The sequence below is a fragment of the Rattus norvegicus genome, chromosome 17 (genome assembly GCF_021556685.1).
Source record: "Rattus norvegicus strain SHRSP/BbbUtx chromosome 17, alternate assembly SHRSP_T2T, whole genome shotgun sequence".
In the NCBI taxonomy this organism is placed as follows: Eukaryota; Metazoa; Chordata; class Mammalia; order Rodentia; family Muridae; genus Rattus; species Rattus norvegicus.
Window position 1 is genome coordinate 31,413,327 of NC_141550.1, and position 18,974 is coordinate 31,432,300.

Here is an 18,974-nt window from a genome sequence, read left to right on the forward strand (position 1 = left end):
AGGCAGAAGGAACACCCATTCAGAGCCTGCCCCACATGTGGCCCATACATATACAGCCACCAAACTAGATAATATGGATAATGCAAAGAAGTGCAGGTTGACAGGAACCGGATGTAGATCTCTCCTGAGAGACACAGCCAGAATACAGCAAATACATAGGCAAATGCCAGCAGCAAACCACTGAAGTGAGAATGGGACCCCTGTTGAAGGAATCAGAGAAAGGACTCGAAGAGCTTGAAGGGCCTCAAGACCCCATATGAACAACAATGCCAACCAACCAGAGCTTCGAGGGACTAAGCCACTACCCAAAGACTATACATGGACTGACCCTGGATTTTGACCTCATAGGTAGCGTTGAATATCCTAGTAAGATCACCAGTGGAAGGGGAAGTCCTTGGTCCTGCTAAGACTGAACCCCCAGTGAACGTGATTGTTGCGGGGAGGGCGGCAATGGGGGGAGGATGGGAAGGGGAATAGCCATAAAGAAGGGGAGGGGGAGGGGTTAGGGGGATGTTGGCCCGTAAACCGGGAAAGGGAATAACACTCGAAATGTAAATAAGAAATACTCAAGTTAATAAAGATAAAAAAAAAAGAAGTGGAGCTTAGTTGGAAGAAGTAGATCATTGGAGATACACCCCAGAAGGCTATATTGGTACCTGTATCCATCTACCCTCTTTTCATTCCTCTCTTCCTCCTCTAAGTCATCATGATTCACTCCACCTGCTTTCTCCCTACCCACTCCCCTTCCCCTCCTTCTCCTCTTCTTTAACTTCTTTTTTCCCTGAATTTCACTAAGTATGCAGTTTTTTCTACCTTGTGCTTTTGTTATGATGTATACTTTGTCACAGACCCAAAGGAAACAAGGCTGAGGAAACATAGAATGAAAATGGAGGCCCAAAGATCTTTATTGTAAGTTATTTTCCATAAGAATAGAAAAAAACTGTGACTTTAAAAAAGTGGTACTGAGCAATTGAATCATTAGTATAACTAGGCAGAAGGAGGTGGGTCAGAAGTCCATGGAATTGTCATTCAGTAGAAGTAGAGACGTGTTTTGAGGAACCGGATAGAGAAAGATTAGGATGTTCTAATCAGAGCATAATAGAAATTCTAATGCAACTCAGAAGAACAGAATGATGATATTGAATGTGGACATACAAGGTTGTTCTCCTCTTCTAGATAAAGATTTTGTTAGGAATTGCATCGAAGGCTATTCACATGATGCCTTATAGTTTTACTGCTGTGAACAGACATCATGACCAAGGCAACACTTCTAATAACAACATTTAATTGGGGCTGGTGGTCGGGTTCAGAGGTTCAGTCCATTATCATCAAGGCAGGAACATGGCAGCATCCAGGTATCCGTAGTGCAGAGATGCTGAGAGTTCTACCTTGTCATTTGAAGGGTGCTAGAAGAATTTTGGCTTGCAGGTAGCTAAGATGAGGGTCTTAAAGCCCCACCCACAGTGAAATAGCTACTCCAACAAGTCCACACCTACTCCAACAGAGCCACAGTACCACTCCCTGGGCTGAGCATATGCAAACCATCACATATGACATCCTTGCAAAGAACTGTTGTCTAACTGTTGTACAAGTCTTGAAACATCATGTAAAATACTACTGAGTTCAAAGGTGATGAACTATTTATTTATGTGGAAGACTTTTCAAAGCACCACAGCTACCAGACAATGGCATGGATATTGCTGGTTCCTATGGATAAGATTTACACTAAGAATCTGGAAAGTGGAATGGAAGAACTGTTTTAAACCTTGCTCCTTCACAGCTGGGGAGGAGAGGATGTAGAAATTGCCATCATTAAAAAGAAATCAAGTAGGGTTTGAGGAGACAGTTAGTGGGTAAAGTGTTTGCTCTGCAAGCACAAGGACCTGTAAGTCCCCAATCAAACTCCAGCATACAGGAAAAACGCTGGTACAGAAGCATGCATTATAACCTAGCGCTGGCGTCCTTGGAAGTCTAGTGGATACCCAGAACTCACATGCAAGCAAGTGATTGGTGAGAGAGCCTGACGGGATAACAACAGAGGAAGATACCAAATGTTGATCTCTGGCCTCCACAAGCACACATTCAGTGTTTTGATTATTACGTGCTGATAGGACTTCCTTTCCTGGTCCAGTCTATTTGATGTTCTGTGGACTTCTTGTACCTTCAGAGGTGACTTCTTCTTTTGGTAAGGGACATTCTGTGATTTATTTGACAATGTTTTCTGTGCCTTTGACTTGGATTTATTTCCCTTCTTCCATTCCTATGTTTCATAGATTTGGTCTTTTAAAAGTGTCCAAAAATTCCTGAATTTGTTATGCCTAGAATTGTTTTAGATTTACCTTTTTACCTTTTTTTTTGGACAGGGGTATCTATTTTTTCAATGCCTTGGTTTCTTTCATCCATGTCTTGTACTCTGTTGGTGAAGCTTCTGACTGAGTGTTTTGCTGACTTCCTAAACTTCTCATTTCCAGTGTTAACTCAATTTGGATTTTTTTTTAATCAAGAGCAGGTAAGATTTCTAAATAGGCCAATATCCCATAAGGAAATAGAAGAAGTAAAAATCTCCCAACCAAAGAGCCCAGGGCCAGATGTATTTTGTTCAGAATTCTACCAGACCTTCAAAGAAAACTTGATACCAATATTCCTCAAACTATTCCATAATACAGAAAAACAGAAGGAACACTACCTAATTCCTTCTATGAAGCCACAATTACTCTATTAACTAAACCACACAAAGACCCAACCAAAAAAGGGAACTTCAGACCAATCTCGTTTATGAATATCAATGCAAAAATACTCAATAAAATTCTTGCAAACTGAATTCAAGAACACATCAAAACTATCATTCACCACAATCAAGTATGCTTCATCCTAGGGATGTAAGTTTGATTCAATATATAAAAATCTGTTAATATAATCCATTATATAAACAAACTCAAAGGAAAAAATCACATGATCATCTCCTTAGATACCCAAAAATCATTTGACAAAATACAACACCCCTTCCTGTTAAAAGTATTGGAGAAATCAGGAATTCAAGATCCATACCTAAACATAATAAAAAGCAATTTACTGCAAGCCAACAGCCAATGTCAATGAAATGTAGAGAGATAATTGAAGTAATTCCACTAAACTCAAGAACATGACAAGGATGCCTACTCTCCCCATATCTATTCAATACAGTACCCAAAGTGCTAGCTAGAACAATAAGACAACAAAAAGGGGGCTGGAGAGATGGCTCGGTGGTTAAGAGCACCAACTGCTCTTCCAGAGGTCCTGAGTTCAAATCCCAGAAACCACGTGGTGGCTCACAACCACCTCTAATGAGATCTGATGCCCTCTTCTGGTGTGTCAGAAGAGAGCTACAATGTACTTACATTACATTACATAAATAAATAAATCTTTTTCAAAAAAGACAACAAAAAGAGATCAAGGGGATACAAATTGGCAAAGAAGAAATAAAGGTATCACTATTTGCAGATGAGATGATAGTATACACAAGCAACCCTAAAAATTTTGCCAGAGAATGTCTCCAACTGAAAAACAACTTCAGCAAAGTGACCAGATATAAAATTAACTCAAATAAATCGGTAGCCTTCCTTTGTACAAATGATAAACAGGCTGAGAAAGAAATTAGGGAAATAACTCCCTTTAAAATAGCCACAAATATTATAAAATATCTTGGAGTAACATTAACCAAACAAGTGAAAGATCTGTATAACAATACCTTCAAGTATCTCAAGAAAGAAATGGAAGATCTCAGAAAATGGAGAGATTGCTCATGCTCATGGATTGTAAAAATGGCCATCCTGCCAAAGGTGATCTAAAGATTCAGTACAATCTCCATCAAAATATCAACACAATTCATAAAAGACATTGAAAAAGCAATTCTCAAATTCATCTGGAAAGGAAAAAAACAGAAAAGCAAAACAATTCTTAACAATAAAAGAACTTCTGGGGGAATCACCATCCCTGAGCTCAAGCTCTACTACAGAGCAATAGTGGTAAAAACTGCATGGTACTGGTACAGAGACAGACATGTTGATCAATGGAATAGAAGACCCAGAAATAAGTTCACACACTTATGCACTCTTGATCTTGGACAAAGAAGACAAAATTATACAATGAAAAAAAGAAAGCACCTTCAACAAATGGTGCTGGTCTAACTGGCTGTCTATATGTAGAAAAATGAAAATAGACCCATATTTGTCACCTTGCACAAAGCTCAAGTTCAAGTGAATCGAAGACTTCAACATAAAACCAGATACACTGAATCTAATAGAAGAGAAAGTGGGAAATAGCCTTGAACTTATTGGCACAGGGGGAAATTTCCTAAACAAAATTCCAATGGCTTACACTCTTAAGATCAAGAATTGCTAAATGGGTCCTTGTGAATGTAGAAAGCCTCTGTAGGGCAAAAGACATAGTTGATAAGACAAATTGGCAACCTATAGACTGGGAAAAATCTTCACTAACCCCACATCAATAGAGGGCTTAATATCCAAAATATATGAACGACTCAAGAACCTAACCACCAAAAAACCAAACAACCCAATCAAAGAATGGAGTATAGAACTAAACAGAGAATTCACAACAGAGGAGTCTCCAGTGGCTGAGAAGCACCTAAAGAAATGTTCCAAGCCCTTAGTGATCAGAGAATGTAAATCAAAACAACCCTGAGGTTCCACCTTATACCAATCAGAATGGCTAAGATCAAAACCTCAGATGGTGAGGATATGGAGAAAGAAGAAACACTCCTCCATTGTTGGTAGGATTGCAAACTGGTACAACCACTCTGGAAATCAATTTGAACATTCCTCGGAAAATTGGAAATAGATCTACCTAAAGACCCATCAATACCACTCAGGAATTTACCCAAAGAATTGCCCCATCGTGCCACAGGGGTACATGTTCCACTATGTTCATAGCAGCCTATTTGTGATAGCCATAAGCTAGAAACAACCCAGATGTCCCAGGACAGAAGAATGAATACAGAAAATGTGTTTCATTTACACAATGGAATACTACTCAGCCATTAAGAACGAAGACATCCTGAGTTTTTGCAGGCAAATGGATAGAACTAAAAGATATCATCCTGAGTGAGGTAACTCAGACCCAAAGGCCATGCATGGTATGTACTCACTAGTATGTGGATATTAGCCAAAAAAAAGTACAGAATATGCAAGATACAGTCCACAGAACTCAAAAAGATCAACAAACTGAAGGGTCCAAGTAAGGATGCCTCAGTTCCACTTGGGAGGGAGAAGAAAGCAACCACAAGAGGGGAGAGAGGAAGCAACTGGAAAGGGAAAGGGGCTGGAGGAGGCGGGGGGAGGGGAACATGATCTGTTATTGGCTAGAGGGAAAGAATTGAGGTCCTGAGGGCCAGCAGAAAGAATGGAAACAGGTGACCTCAGGAGGTTAGGGGAAAGCTGGAGGAAGCTCAGAAGGAGGGCAACCCTATAGGAGGACCAGAAGTCTCAATTAACTTAGACCCTTGGCATCTCTGTAACACTGGATCACCAACCAGGCAGCATACACCAGCTGATATTAGGCCCCCAACACTGTCAGGTCTGGGTTCAATCAGAGAAGATGCATCTAACCGTCCAGAGACTAGAGGACCCAGGCAGTTTAGAGGTCTGGCTGGGTGGGTAGAGTGGGGACACACTAGTGGAGACAGGGGAGCAGGGAGGAGGTATGAGATGTGGAACAGTAGAAGAGTGGGCTGGGAGGGGAATAAAATCTTGAGTGTGTAAAAATAAAAATAAATAAATAAATAATGTGCTAAGGAATTGAACAAAGTTTTTTGTTTTTCTTTTTTTCTTTTTTTAATTGGTTATTTCATTTATTTACATTTCAAATGTTATCTCCCTTCCCAGTTTCCCCTCCACAAGGTCCCTATCCCCTCCTCCCTTTCACCTGCCTCTAAGAGGATGCTCCCCCACCCGCCCACTCCAGCCTCAGTGCCCTAGCATTCTCCTATCCTAGGTCATCAAACCTCCACAGGACCTACGGGATCCCCTCCCAGTGATGCCAGATGAGGCAAAATCCTATGCTACTTATCCAGCTGGAGCCATAGGTACCCTCTGTGTACTCTTTGGTTGGTGGTTTAGTCCCTGGGAGCTTTGGGGTCTGTTTGGTTGATATTGTTGCAACCTCCTATGAGGTTGCAAACGTCTTCAGCCCCTACAGTCCTTGCCCTAACTTCTCCATTGGGATCCCCATGTTCAGTTCAATGTTTGCCTGTGTACATCCGCATCTATATTCATCTGGCTCTGGCAGATCCTCTCAGGGGACAGCTATACCAGGCTCTTGTCAGTAATCACCTCTTGGCATGAGCAATAGTGTCTGGGTTTGGTGTCAGCAGATGGGGTGGATCCCTAAGAAAGAACAACAGCCAGTGAATAGTTGTGAAAATTTGGAACATCCTTAATCATGACAGAGCACGGGAACTACTTCCAGGTTCTGATTGTTTGTTTGTTTGTTTGTTTTTGTTTATTCACTTTACATCCTACTCATTGCACCCCCTCCCAGTCACTTTCTCCCACAATCATTCCCCCTTCCTCCTTTCCTCTGGGCAAATAGGAGTTCCCCTGGGTATTTCCCCCCCACCCTGAAACTTCAAGTCTCTGCAAGACTAAGTAAGCACTTCCTCTCCCAGAGGCCAGACTAGGCAGCCCAACTAGTAGAACATATCCCATATACAGGCAACAGCTTTTGGTCCTTAATGGTAACAGGGACCTGGACCAGGTACCACCCCAGTTGTTCAGGATCCACAGGAAGGTTAAGCTGGTTCATACGAGTGGGGAGGCCTAGGATGGCTCAGCAGTTAAAAGCACTGACTGCTCTTCCAGAGGTCCTGAGTTCAATCCCCAGCAACCACATGGTGGCTCCCAACATCTATACTGGGATCAGATGCCCTTTTCTGGTGTGTCTGAAAACAGTGACAGTGTGCGTATATACATTAAACAAACAAACAAACAAACAAACAAACAAATAAATAAATAAATAAATAAATAAATAAATAAAAATGCCTGCTGTCAACACCACTGCAATGTGTGAATGTGTGATAGAGAGATGGGAAATATGGAGTAAGCAGTGGAGAGATGAATCAGAATGTGAAGCTGAGGTATTTGTACACTGTGGACAAAGGTATAACTGGAAACTGGACATTAGTGAGACAGGCACACATGAGAAGGTCATGGTGAGGACCTGGCTGGAGCTGCCACCAAGGACCATGTTTGAGTCAATAGTCCTGTTGTATCTGGAGTCTGTGTCAATGCCTGTGGCCTGGGTTACTACTGAAGGCCAAGCAGATGTCCATGGAACTGGAGACCTTGTAGGTTTCTAAGAGTTGGGTTGCTGTTGCGGTAAAATTAAGTAAGGTTTCTTTTATCCTACACTAGTGCTGGCACCGTTGGGCCATATGGCATCTGTGGGATATTTACATCTCAGTCAACAAAGCGTCTTACCCTCTAAGCTCCACCCATATCACACTGCTGATGGCTACTCTCTGAGCCCAGCAACAATCTCTCTACCTACCTAGTTCCCAAGGGAGGTTGCCACCATGCCAGACATACACATCCCAATTCTGTGGTGGCCCAGTGTGTCCAGCTACCACACTCTCTCTTGAACTCAATTAAATTGCCACATGAAAGAACACACAACACAAAAATCTCTGATGCAACTGATAAGATATAATTGCCCACCTAAATAAGATTTAGTTTGCTCATCTAGACATAACAAAATCCTGTACACATCCATCCCTTAAGAACATTCATAACAACCTGTAAATGTGCAGAGAGAAATTGTAACATTTGCCTCCATGTTCTCTTGGCTGCTCTCTCCTCTATCCTGCTCCCTCCTCCTCTAAAACTTTTCTCCTGCCCATCCTTCCTTCTCATCCAATGACAGGCCTTGTTCTATCCTATACCTGCCTTCACCTACATAATGACATCATCATATAGGTTGCCATGAGGTGACATGCTGATCTCAATGGCCTACATTGCCACTTGGCCATGGGGACATCCAAACCCATGCTGCTGCTGGGTACAATGTCTAGGTCCATGGTCCTAAGGCAGCTGGGCTCTGTATTGATGTCTAAGGTTCCAGTTTCTATTAAGGGCCACGCAGATGCAGCACTGTGCTGAGCTGGTCCCACCCCTTGCCAGCCCCAACACTCAGGAGACCTGGCCATGCCCCTCATTTGGGCCGACTCTAAGGGCAATAAAGGAGGTGAGTCAGCCCTGAGGGTATGAGGGAAAGAGAGCTACTGTAGCATAGCTTTAGCAAAGGAGACATGTGACTCCTCCCCCCCCCTCACTCATTGTCACCTATGACAGGCAGGAGAACTTCTCTTTTGTGACATCATGGGAATATTCTGAGTCATTAATATTTTTAGTGAGTTGAACTTACAACTTCTCCTTCCCGTCATCTGTTGTCAGTAATTGAGAAGAGCCGTTGGGCACAGGTGACTTGTCGAAGGACTCAGGATTTTTGTCTTGCCATACAAGACTTGTTTAGCATTGTGCTTGTGTGGCCCCTGTGAAAGGCAGCCTTCTCATGAAGATTAGGCAAGATGTGCTTTTAAACAAAAATAATAAACCAATAAGTACTGCTCAGTCAGCATGGCTGTGTAAGGAGATGTGTGATACAGTTTCTGCACCTGGACATTGATCCCCATGATCCCCATGTGTGCTGATGGTTGCTGTTGGCCTGGAACTGATCTGCTGTCTTTACTTTCAGTCTTTCTTTCTGTGGAATATACTTCCCCATTACTCAGAGGTAATCACACCAAAATGGATGGCTTCAAAATCAAGTATGAGAAATGGAGGTGGTTGTGAAACTGTGGCGGATGATGAACAGGCCTTCTGCTTGGCCTTTAGGGCTATGGGAAAGGATCTAGACAACATAACCACAGAGTCCACAAAAGCCTTTGTAGCAATAATTCATTACCAGACTTGGCCTTGAATTTGGAATTATGAAGAGATGCATGGACCCTCCTATCTATTGACTGCTGCATTAATTAGCCAGGGTAAACTTGGGGACATCAAGGAAAGAGAGTTAAAGTGGTCTCAAGAAGAAAAGGCAGGAAAGGAAAGAAGGAGTCTATAGAAAGAAAGCAAATGATGGATGGGTTTATATTATAAAAGAAAGGCCTGAATATGATTTAGAAATAAATAATATTGGAAGGAAAGTATATGAGGCCATGGAATTACTAAAATGAGGAAACAAAGATTAGAGAATTAAAAAGATGATGTATAAGCATACAGAAAATTAGTACTTTGTTCTCGTTACTTGAAGGATTGGAAATGACAATGCCAAGAGAGATCGTAGAGAGAGTCAGCTGCGTTCCTTGCATAAGTTTTCCTGAGAGACCAGATCAGCAGGCCTGATACACTGCCACATCCTATAGCCGCCTGCCTCTCTGGAGGTCACAGTAACCAGGTACAGAGCCTGCCTGTTTCCAAGGTCTGTAATAAAAGGGACACACACAGTCTGCCTGTCTCCCAGGAGGTCTACAATATCCAACAACATATGAGGGCTGTCTTAACAAGGGGCACCATCCAGTCAACAACATATGAGGGCTGTCTTAACAAGGGGCACCATCCAGTCAACAACATATGAGGGCTGTCTTAACAAGGGGCACCATCCAGTCAACAACATATGAGGGCTGTCTTAACAAGGGGCACCATCCAGTCAACAACATATGAGGGCTGTCTTAACAAGGGGCACCACCCAGTCAACAACATATGAGGGCTGTCTTAACAAGGGGCACCATCCAGTCAACAACATATGAGGGCTGTCTTAACAAGGGGCACCATCCAGTCAACAACATATGAGGGCTGTCTTAACAAGGGGCACCATCCAGTCAACAACATATGAGGGCTGTCTTAACAAGGGGCACCATCCAGTCAACAACATATGAGGGCTGTCTTAACAAGGGGCACCATCCAGTTTGCACCTCATCTGTAACTGGGGCCGATCCTGCCCCTGAAGACCGGAGCTCGCCAGTCTCCCAGGACATTTGCCCTGGCCAGTAACACAGGAAGTCTGCCCTAAGTAGAGACATAGGAAGCCTGCTTTAACCAGAGACACACAGAAGCTCCCCCACCCCCTCCAAGGGCTTCTCCTCTCATTGGTGCCCAACAAAGCCATCCTCTGCTACATATGCAACTGTAGCCCTGGGTCTGTCCATGTGTAGTCTTTGGATAGTGGTTTAGTCCCTGGGAATTCTGGTTGGTAGGTATCGTTGTTCTTATGGGGTTGCAGACCCCTTCTGTTCCTTCAATCCTTTCTCGAACCCCTCTAATTTTTGGTTCAATGGCTGCTAGCATCCACCTCTGTATTTGTCAGGCTCTGGCAGAGCCTCTCAGGAGACAACTATATCAGGCTTCTGTCAGCATGCACTTCTTGGCATCAGCAATATTTTCTGGGTTTGGTGGCTGTATGTGTATGGGCTGGATCCCCAGGTAGGGCAGGCTCTGGATAGCCATTTTTTCAGTCTCTGCTACAAACTTTGTCTCCATATCTCCTCCTATGAATATTTTTCTTCCCCTGAAGCATGGGCACTTTGGTCATCCTTCTTGAACTTCATGTGGTCTGTGGATTGTATCATTGGGTAATCCAAGCTTTTGGGCTAATATCCCAAAATGAGTGCATACCATGTGTGTGGGGTTTTTCTGTTTTGTTTTGTTTTGTTTGTTTTGTTTTTGATTGGGTTACCTCACTCAAGATGATATTTTCCCAGAAACTGGAAAGAACCCAGATGTCCCTCAACAGAGGAATGGATACAGAAAATGTGGTACAGTCACACAATGGAGTACTACTCTGCTATTAAAAACAACTTCATGAAATTCATAGACAAAGGGATGGATTTAGAAAATATCCTGATGGGATTTTTAAGGTCATTTATGTATACTAAAATATCATCTACAAATAAATATGATTTGGCTTCTTTCCTTCTGACTCATATCCACTTAATCTCCTTCAGTGGGCTTATCACTCTAGCTAAGACTTCAAGTACTGCATTGAATAGGTATGAAGAGAACCTTGTCTTATTTCTGATTTTAGTGATTGTTTTGAGTTTCTCCCCATTTCGGTTGATTTTGGCTATAGGCTTCCTGTAAAGTGCTTTATTATGTTGAGGTATGTCCCTATTCCAGCAGGACTTTTATCATGATTTGCTGTTGAATTTTGCCAAAACTCCTGTCTATATCTAATGTGATTTTTGTCTTTTAGTCTCTTTATATAGTATAGTGTGTTTATCAATTTATGTATGCTGAATTCATCCTGCATCTGTGGGATAATGCCTGCTTGGGTGATGATTTGATGTGTTCTTGGATTTTGGTTTGCAAGTATTTAGTTAAGAATTTTAGTCTGGTTGGGGATTTGGCTCAGTGGCAGAGCGCTTACCTAGGAAGCGCAACGTCCTGGGTTCGGTCCCCAGCCCCGGAAAAAAAAAGAATTTTAGTCTGTAATTCCCTTTCTTTGTAGGGTCTTTATATGATTTAAGTATTAGGGTAATTCTAGGTTCATATGAACTTGGTTACTCTTGTGCTTGGTGCATAAATATTTAGAATCACAATATCCCCTGGGTGGATTTCTCCTTTAATGAGTGTGTGGTGTCCTCTATATCTTTTGGTTATTTAGGTTTTAAGTTTTATTTTGCCAGATAGTAAAACGGCTATACACGCTTGCCCCTTGGGTCCCTTTGCTTGAACTATCTTTTTTCCATCCTTGTACATGTTACTTATCTTTTTTCCTTGCAGTTTTTAGTACGCTTTCTTTGTTCTGTACATTTAGTGTTTTGATTATTATGTGGTGATAGAACTGCCTTTTCTGGTCCAATCTATTCGATGTTCTGCGTGCTTCTACCTTGAGAGGTGCCTTCTTTGAGTAAGGGAAATTTTCTCTATGATTTTTTTGTCAATATTTTCTGTGCCTTTGACCTGGGTTTCTTCTCATTCTTCCTGTTATTCATAGATTTGATCTTTCAAAAATGTCCAAGATTTCCTAAATATGTTGTATCTGGAATTTTTTTAGATATAACATTTTTGACAGGGATATCCATTTCTTCTACCCTGTCTTCAATGCTCAAGAATCTTTCTTCCATGTCTTGTACTTAGTTGGTACAAGAGCGTTTTTGTTGACTTCTAAATAAATTTCATTTCCAGTTTTAGATCAGTTTGGATTTTGCTGAGTGATTTCATTTTCAATTTCATGTCTTGAATAGTTTTTTTAATTTCATTCCATTGTTTGATTGTATGTTCATAGATTTCATTAATGGATTTATTCATATTGTTTTTAAGGACCTTGAACATACTCTTGATGGCTACTTTGAAGTCCTTGCCCTGTGTTTCAGCTATATTGCATTTCTCTACTATAAGGGGGTTCCTGAGCTCTGGTGGAGACATATTGTCCTGGGTATTATTGATTTGGTTTTTATGCTAGTATCTTTGTAAGAGGTGAATGTAATTTTAGGTATTGATACCTGGTCTTGTCTTGGTTGAGGGGATGTTCTGTTCTTTAGTTTCTGTTGCCTTCCCTAGATTTTAGGGGAATGTGGTGTCTGTGGGTTGTCTATTGGGGCTGCTTCTGAGTCACTCCCAGGTAAAGTCTTTGGGCAAATTACAGGAGAGGGTCAGGAAGTGGGGAGGACAAACCCACAGAGTTTATCTCAGACCTTGCAGTCATCCTGGACTCTATTTCTTTGCCACACAGTAGTTGTATTTTGTGTCTGTTCCCCTGTCCAACAGAGAAGCAATATCTACTGAAACCCCAGCTTCTCCAGCTCCTGATTTCCCTACCGCATTCTATACTCCCACTTCTATCTTACCATCCCCCACAGGAAACCTCAGCCTCATCACCATGGGGCCTGAGCTCACCTGCTCAGCTTGCTATCCCTAGAACACGCAAGCTTCCGGTACAAGATCAGCCTCTTTATGTAATAAGCAGCAGCACCTTCTAGAGATTCCATCTTTGAAAGTTTAACTCACCACACCTTTCATACCATGCAGATCATGCTTGCTTCCTCTGGGTTTATTTAGGAGGTGAGTGGAGCTAAGTTACAGCGACTCCTGGGCACAACAAGTGCTCTGCTTGGCAAGCAACAGGATTAGGGGGCCCTGGGGCCAACCACATTCCAGTGGGAGAGGTTATAAATGACATGGGACTCAGCCATTTCTTTCGTGGTCCATTTTAAGTGATAATAGCAGATTAGCTCAGAATAGATTATTCTTAACAAATAGAAACCGGATCTGTACCTAATTCTGAAGGTCAAATTTCCAGGGTCTAGGGGCTGTGTCAGACCATAGCCTTCTGAAATCTTTTCATGGTGGAAAATTGGAAGCCAAAAACAGGTTGCAGAAAGCAAGAGATTAATCTGTTCATGAGGGTCGAGACCACATTACCTAACAACTCTGTTCAGGACCCAGTAGTCTTGGGTTGGGGATGAACTTTCTAACCCATGCCACCGGGGTGGCTATCTAAACCATAGCAACTTCATCACTGACGACTGTACCACACTCGTGACAGAGTCTGAGCTGTGATATAAATTTACCAGGCAGGGCTGAGGAACCATGAGGCACCTCAGAGAGCTGACATGCTAGGTTGGTATCCAACTGAGGCAGCCTGGCCTGGTGTCTCTGAGTCTCTGGCATGTATACCAGTTGACCCACAGGATGGGTAGTACCTTTGACGCCCCCAAATGTCTCATGGCTTACACATCTTCATAACAAACTTTTTAAATACTACTGGGGTTTCCAATGTGATGAGAGTTTCTCTGGTTATTCATGACAGAGGTCTTTGGCCATGCCATGGTGTTTATTAATAGATATGACACATGCCAGGCCTACACTGACTTTCAAAATGAGACTGTACCCAGTAGTCTAAGTTCAAAGTTTGAGAAAAAGGATTAGGAACCATCAGGTTCCTTATTGTGAGAATTAGAGCACAGGAACTTTGTCTTATGTTGATTGAAAGAGGACTTTCTGGGACATTTGGTTGTGGATTTTTCACTTCCCTTCCTTAGAACCCAGAAACCACTTCTGTTCAATTTGAAATTTTTTTGCCTATACTACATAATCTTTATTCTTGTAGAGGTGTTAGGGAACATATATTTTATTCACAGTCATTCACTAGGAGGAAACTAGAACATAATCACATTTTATACTGTTTAAAAATGTTTTTGCTGTGATATATAAGCTATAGGAGAAAAAAATAAAATTGTTGGAACTTTGTTCCATCCATCAAATGTGTATGTATGTGTGTGTATGTGTGTGTATGTATGTATGTGTGTATGTGTGTATGTATATGCATGTGTGTATGCATGTGTGTATGTATGTATGTGTGTGTACATATGTATGTATTATGTATGTATATAAAGCTTGTATGGGTGTGTGTTGGAATTTGTTCTGTCCACCTAGCAGGTATGTGTGCATATATGTGTATATATGTGTGTGTGTGTACATGTTTATGTGTGTGTATCTGTATATGCACATATGTGTATCTGTATATAAGTGTGTGTGAAATGTATATAAGTGTGTGTGTGTGTGTGTGTGCGCGCACATATGAATTTTCTCTTTCCTTTTTTTTCTCACTGTTCCCTAAGAGTTAAGAGACTTCAGAATTTTTTGCTGGAAATAGGGAGTACAACTCTAATATCTTAGTTAGGGTTTTATTACTGTGAACAGACACCATGATCAAGGCGACTCTTATAAGGACAACATTTAATTGGGGCTGGCTTACAGGTTCAGAGGTTCAGTCCATTATCATCAAGGCAGGAGCATGGCAGCATCTAGGCAGACATGGTGCAGGAGGAGCTGAGAATTCTGCATCTTCATTTGGAGACTGTTAGGAAAATACTGACTTCCAAGCAGCTAGGAGGAGGGTCTTAGAGGCCACGCCCACCGTAACACACCCACGTAACTCCAAAGCTACAACTCCAAACAGTGCCCCTCCCTGGGCCAAACATATTCAAACCATTGTACCCAGTGAATCAAGCTTTGTTCCCGCAGAGAAAAGTCTGCTGAGTAATTTCTCTAATGCTGGCTGCCAGAGGCAGCAGTCCCTGTCAGTCACTATCTCGACTGTCCCCCATCAGCCCCCCTTAGTGCTGACTCCTGCCAGGTGCTCTCAGCACTGACCCCAACCACTTACTCTACACCTTGCTGCCTACCTCAGTTTACCCTGAGGTGTCAAAGCTGGTCCTTGAAAGTCAGTGAAATGGTTCAGTGGGTAAAGGTGCCTGTCACCAAGACTGACAACCTGGGTTCATTCCCCTGGACCCACATGGTGGAAGGAAAGAATCCACTTCAGTGAGGTGTCCTCTGACCTCCTCATGTTCACTGGATGTGGCGAACAGGCTGGGTGTGCCCACATGCTTGCACACTCACCAACAATTGTGTCATAAAATTAAAGACTATTATCCAGAGGGTACAATCATTTTTAGGTTGATGTCTATATGCAGATGAGGGCTGGCACAAGTTAAGGCGAGGCCTGTAATTGGACAGTAAAAAGTAAGGCGGGAACAAAGTTTTTGTAAGGCAGGAGAGAAGAGGAAAAGAAAAATGGAGAACCAAGATGGTGGCAGAGAAGGACCATCCAGATCAGTGTGGCCTTAAATGGCCATAGGTAGTTATGAATATTTCTTAAGGGATGGATTTCTATAGGTCAATTTATCTTATCTAGGTGAGCGGTTTATATCATTATCAGTGGTTGTGAGTTTATTGTGTCAATGTATTGTGGATTGAGAATTTAACATATAAATCTAATTACTAAATTACAGCTTATTGAGTCTTGATTTTAATGGCTTGCTGGGAGTATATACGATAACTATTAGGGGGCAGATGCTGGGAATGTAAACAGAGCAGCAGCAGAGAGGGTAGCAACCGCTGGGGTCAGGGGTTGGATGCTGGAAATGTATGCAGAGTCTGTAAGAAAGCTGTGAGATAGGCAGTCTCTGTATGAAACTGGCATGGCAGAGACCTGCCTTGGGAACTAGATGGGTAGAGAGACGGCTGCCAGGCTCAGAGAGTAGCCATCGGCAGCATGAGATAGGATGGGGATTATCGAGTAAGACACTTTGCTGATTGAGATGAAAATACCCACAGATGCCATGTGGCCCTACGGTGTTGGCACTAGTGGGGGGGTGAATTTTTAATAATTACCTCAACAATTATGAAAATAATTTGCCTTTATAGTCACTTTTCATGGGGTTTATATGAACAACAGTGGGTGGTTTACTCAGCTGCAAAAAATGAAATTGTCTTTTGCAGGACAGGGAATAGAACTGGAGGTCAGGTTTAAGTGAAATAAACCAAGCTCAGAAGGACAAACTGTAGGCACCCTCAGAGTCAGCTCAAGACAACCAGGACCATGTTCTCAGCATAAAAAAGATTTATTTGCCCCAGAGGAACACAGGCCAGGAAACAAGAGACAAAGACAGGAGCTAGAGGACTAGGGAAAATGTAAAGGAACAAGGGGACATGGGGACGAAGGACTGTCTCTGATAGAGAGGAGACAGACATGGCCACAAGCAGATGACAGCTTATCAAGGTACAAGGGGAAAGCCCATGTAAGGATGAGCTGTTTACTTCTAATTGAGCATGTTAACTAGGTTAACCACAAGGGAATTTGATTGCTGGACTTCAATGCAAGGGGTGAGGGGCAAGGCCTGAGCTATGTTTGATATTGTCAGACCAGCTAAAGCCCCTTCACAAATCCTTCAATGGGGAACTCAGATTTTTTTTAAAGACATAAAAGTGTGACTTTTGGGGAGGAGGATCCATGTTCCTATAGAATGAGAACAAAAGAGAGTAAAGCAGGGGTAGATCTGGGCAATGTAGGTAGGATGAGATGTGTGTGTGTGTGTGTGTGTGTGTGTGTGTGTGTGTGTGTGTGTGTGTGTGTATGCATGAAAATGGAATAATGAAAGATACTAGTTTGCATTATATAGGCTAAGTTTAAAAGTTTAAAAATGAGATTTGGAGGCTAGCCTGTTCTACAGAGGTAGTTTCAGGACAGCCAGAGAGACCTTGCTTGAAACAGAAAAAAGAAAAAAAAAAAGAGAAATGTTTAAGACCAGGAAGGGGGCACTGAGCAGGAGGTAAGATGAATAAGATAATAATAATTAATAATTAATAATAATAAATTTGATTAAAAATAAAAAGTTTAAAAGTTAATCACATTTCACTATTTCATAAAACTCTGTTGTAAGAGTTATGGTTCCTCATTAATTTAAAGTATCACAAGTTACCAGAAGACAGTTTCTAAACTGGATGGGAGGAGAACAGGATAATTTAAAATGCTTTCAAAGTGTAAAGTAAAGAGTCTCATGGTGTCTGTGAGAATCCAAAGTAATGGATACTCGGCACATGTGAAGACCAAGACAAACTAAGAATAAATCACGTCCGTTCTCCAAGAGCTGGGGCAGCAGCAATAACTGAGTACGGGAGTCTCCCTCTTCATGACTTCAGTTGCTCATGGTAATCCGTGCTCCCAAGAGAGACAATGGAAATGTCCAGCAATCTCATCGATTTCAAGGGAGGCAGGTCCTAAGCAGAGAATGGCTACAGACACGGATCCACCACAGAACGATCACTATTGGACCCAGGGGTTGCGCCACTTCAAAGTTCCCACAAAGAAGATGTTTCCCGGAACTAAAGGCGGCCCTCTTCCAAGATTCCTGTTGGGGAGTCGGGACAGAGGCGGGGGAGAGGGTTCTGGAGTTTGTGGTGGAGAATGATTATGTACAGCTGCTGCCTGGGAAAGCCACAAGCACTGGACTCAGGCTATGAAAGGTCTGCGTGCGCGCCACCTAGTGGTCATGGGATGAGGTCCGCCAGAGTCGTGGACAACCAACTATCCTGCCCTCTTCCCTCAGTGTGCATCCAAGAGGTGGACCAGGGAAGTGTGAGTGAGGTGGGTATTCTCAAGCCTCAAGCTGTCATAGTGCTTGAAATGCTGAACTTTGGAAGTTTGTAGGGCCTGCCGCTTTTTCTTTGCCTGTCACTGATTTTTAAAAAGGAAATTCTGGGGCTGGGGAGATGGCTCAGAGGTTAAGAGCGCTGTCTGCTCTTCCAGAGGTCCTGAGTTCAATCCCCAGCAACCACATGGTGGCTCACAACCACTTATAATCAGGTCTGGTGCCCTCTTCTGGCCTGCAGGAATACACGCAGGCAGAAAGCTGTATGATGTATACATAATAAATAAATAAATTTAAATAAAAAAAAGGAAATTCTGTCTTAAGCTTTTTCATATTGGAAGAATAATATTTTGAGCTTCAAATCTGATTTTGATAATACTAAAATAAAGTTGAGTGTGACATGGGATGAAATTATTCTGTCGGGGTTGGGGATTTAGCTCAGTGGTAGAGCGCTTGCCTAGCAAGCGCAAGGCCCTGGGTTCGGTCCCCAGCTCCGAAAAAAAAAAAAAAAAAAAAAAAAAGAAAGTATTCTGTATATAAAAAGGACTATGTCCATTTTATTCTTATAATAAAAGACTCGTGGCTGTATAACTATGTATTCTCCAGATTCGAGGCTGGGCATCTAAAATAGCCTTCCCAGGAAGTGTAAGGCGTCACAGAACAAATCAAAACCAACCGAACAAGCAAACGGAAAAACTGGGAACACATGTACTTCTCTTCTGGTCTTTCTCTGCTCATAAAAGCAGACAGTGGAGGCAGAGGTGGAGCCACCAAAAGGTATGTCCTTTGGAGGCAGATTTTGTGCCACTTCTGAAGGCAGGGCCTCCTCCAAGATTTCAGAGCTTAATACATGAAGTAAAATCAAGAACAGAAGCAACCTGGGAAAGCCACAAGCCCTGGAGTCATAGTCCTTCAAAACTGTGGCGCCACCTAGTGGTTATGAGGGCGATAGTCTCGTGCCTCACCCTGAAAACCTTGTGTTATCTTAATCACTTCTCAAAGCTCCCCACCTCCCAAACACCACACACTAAGTTTCTATCTTCTGATA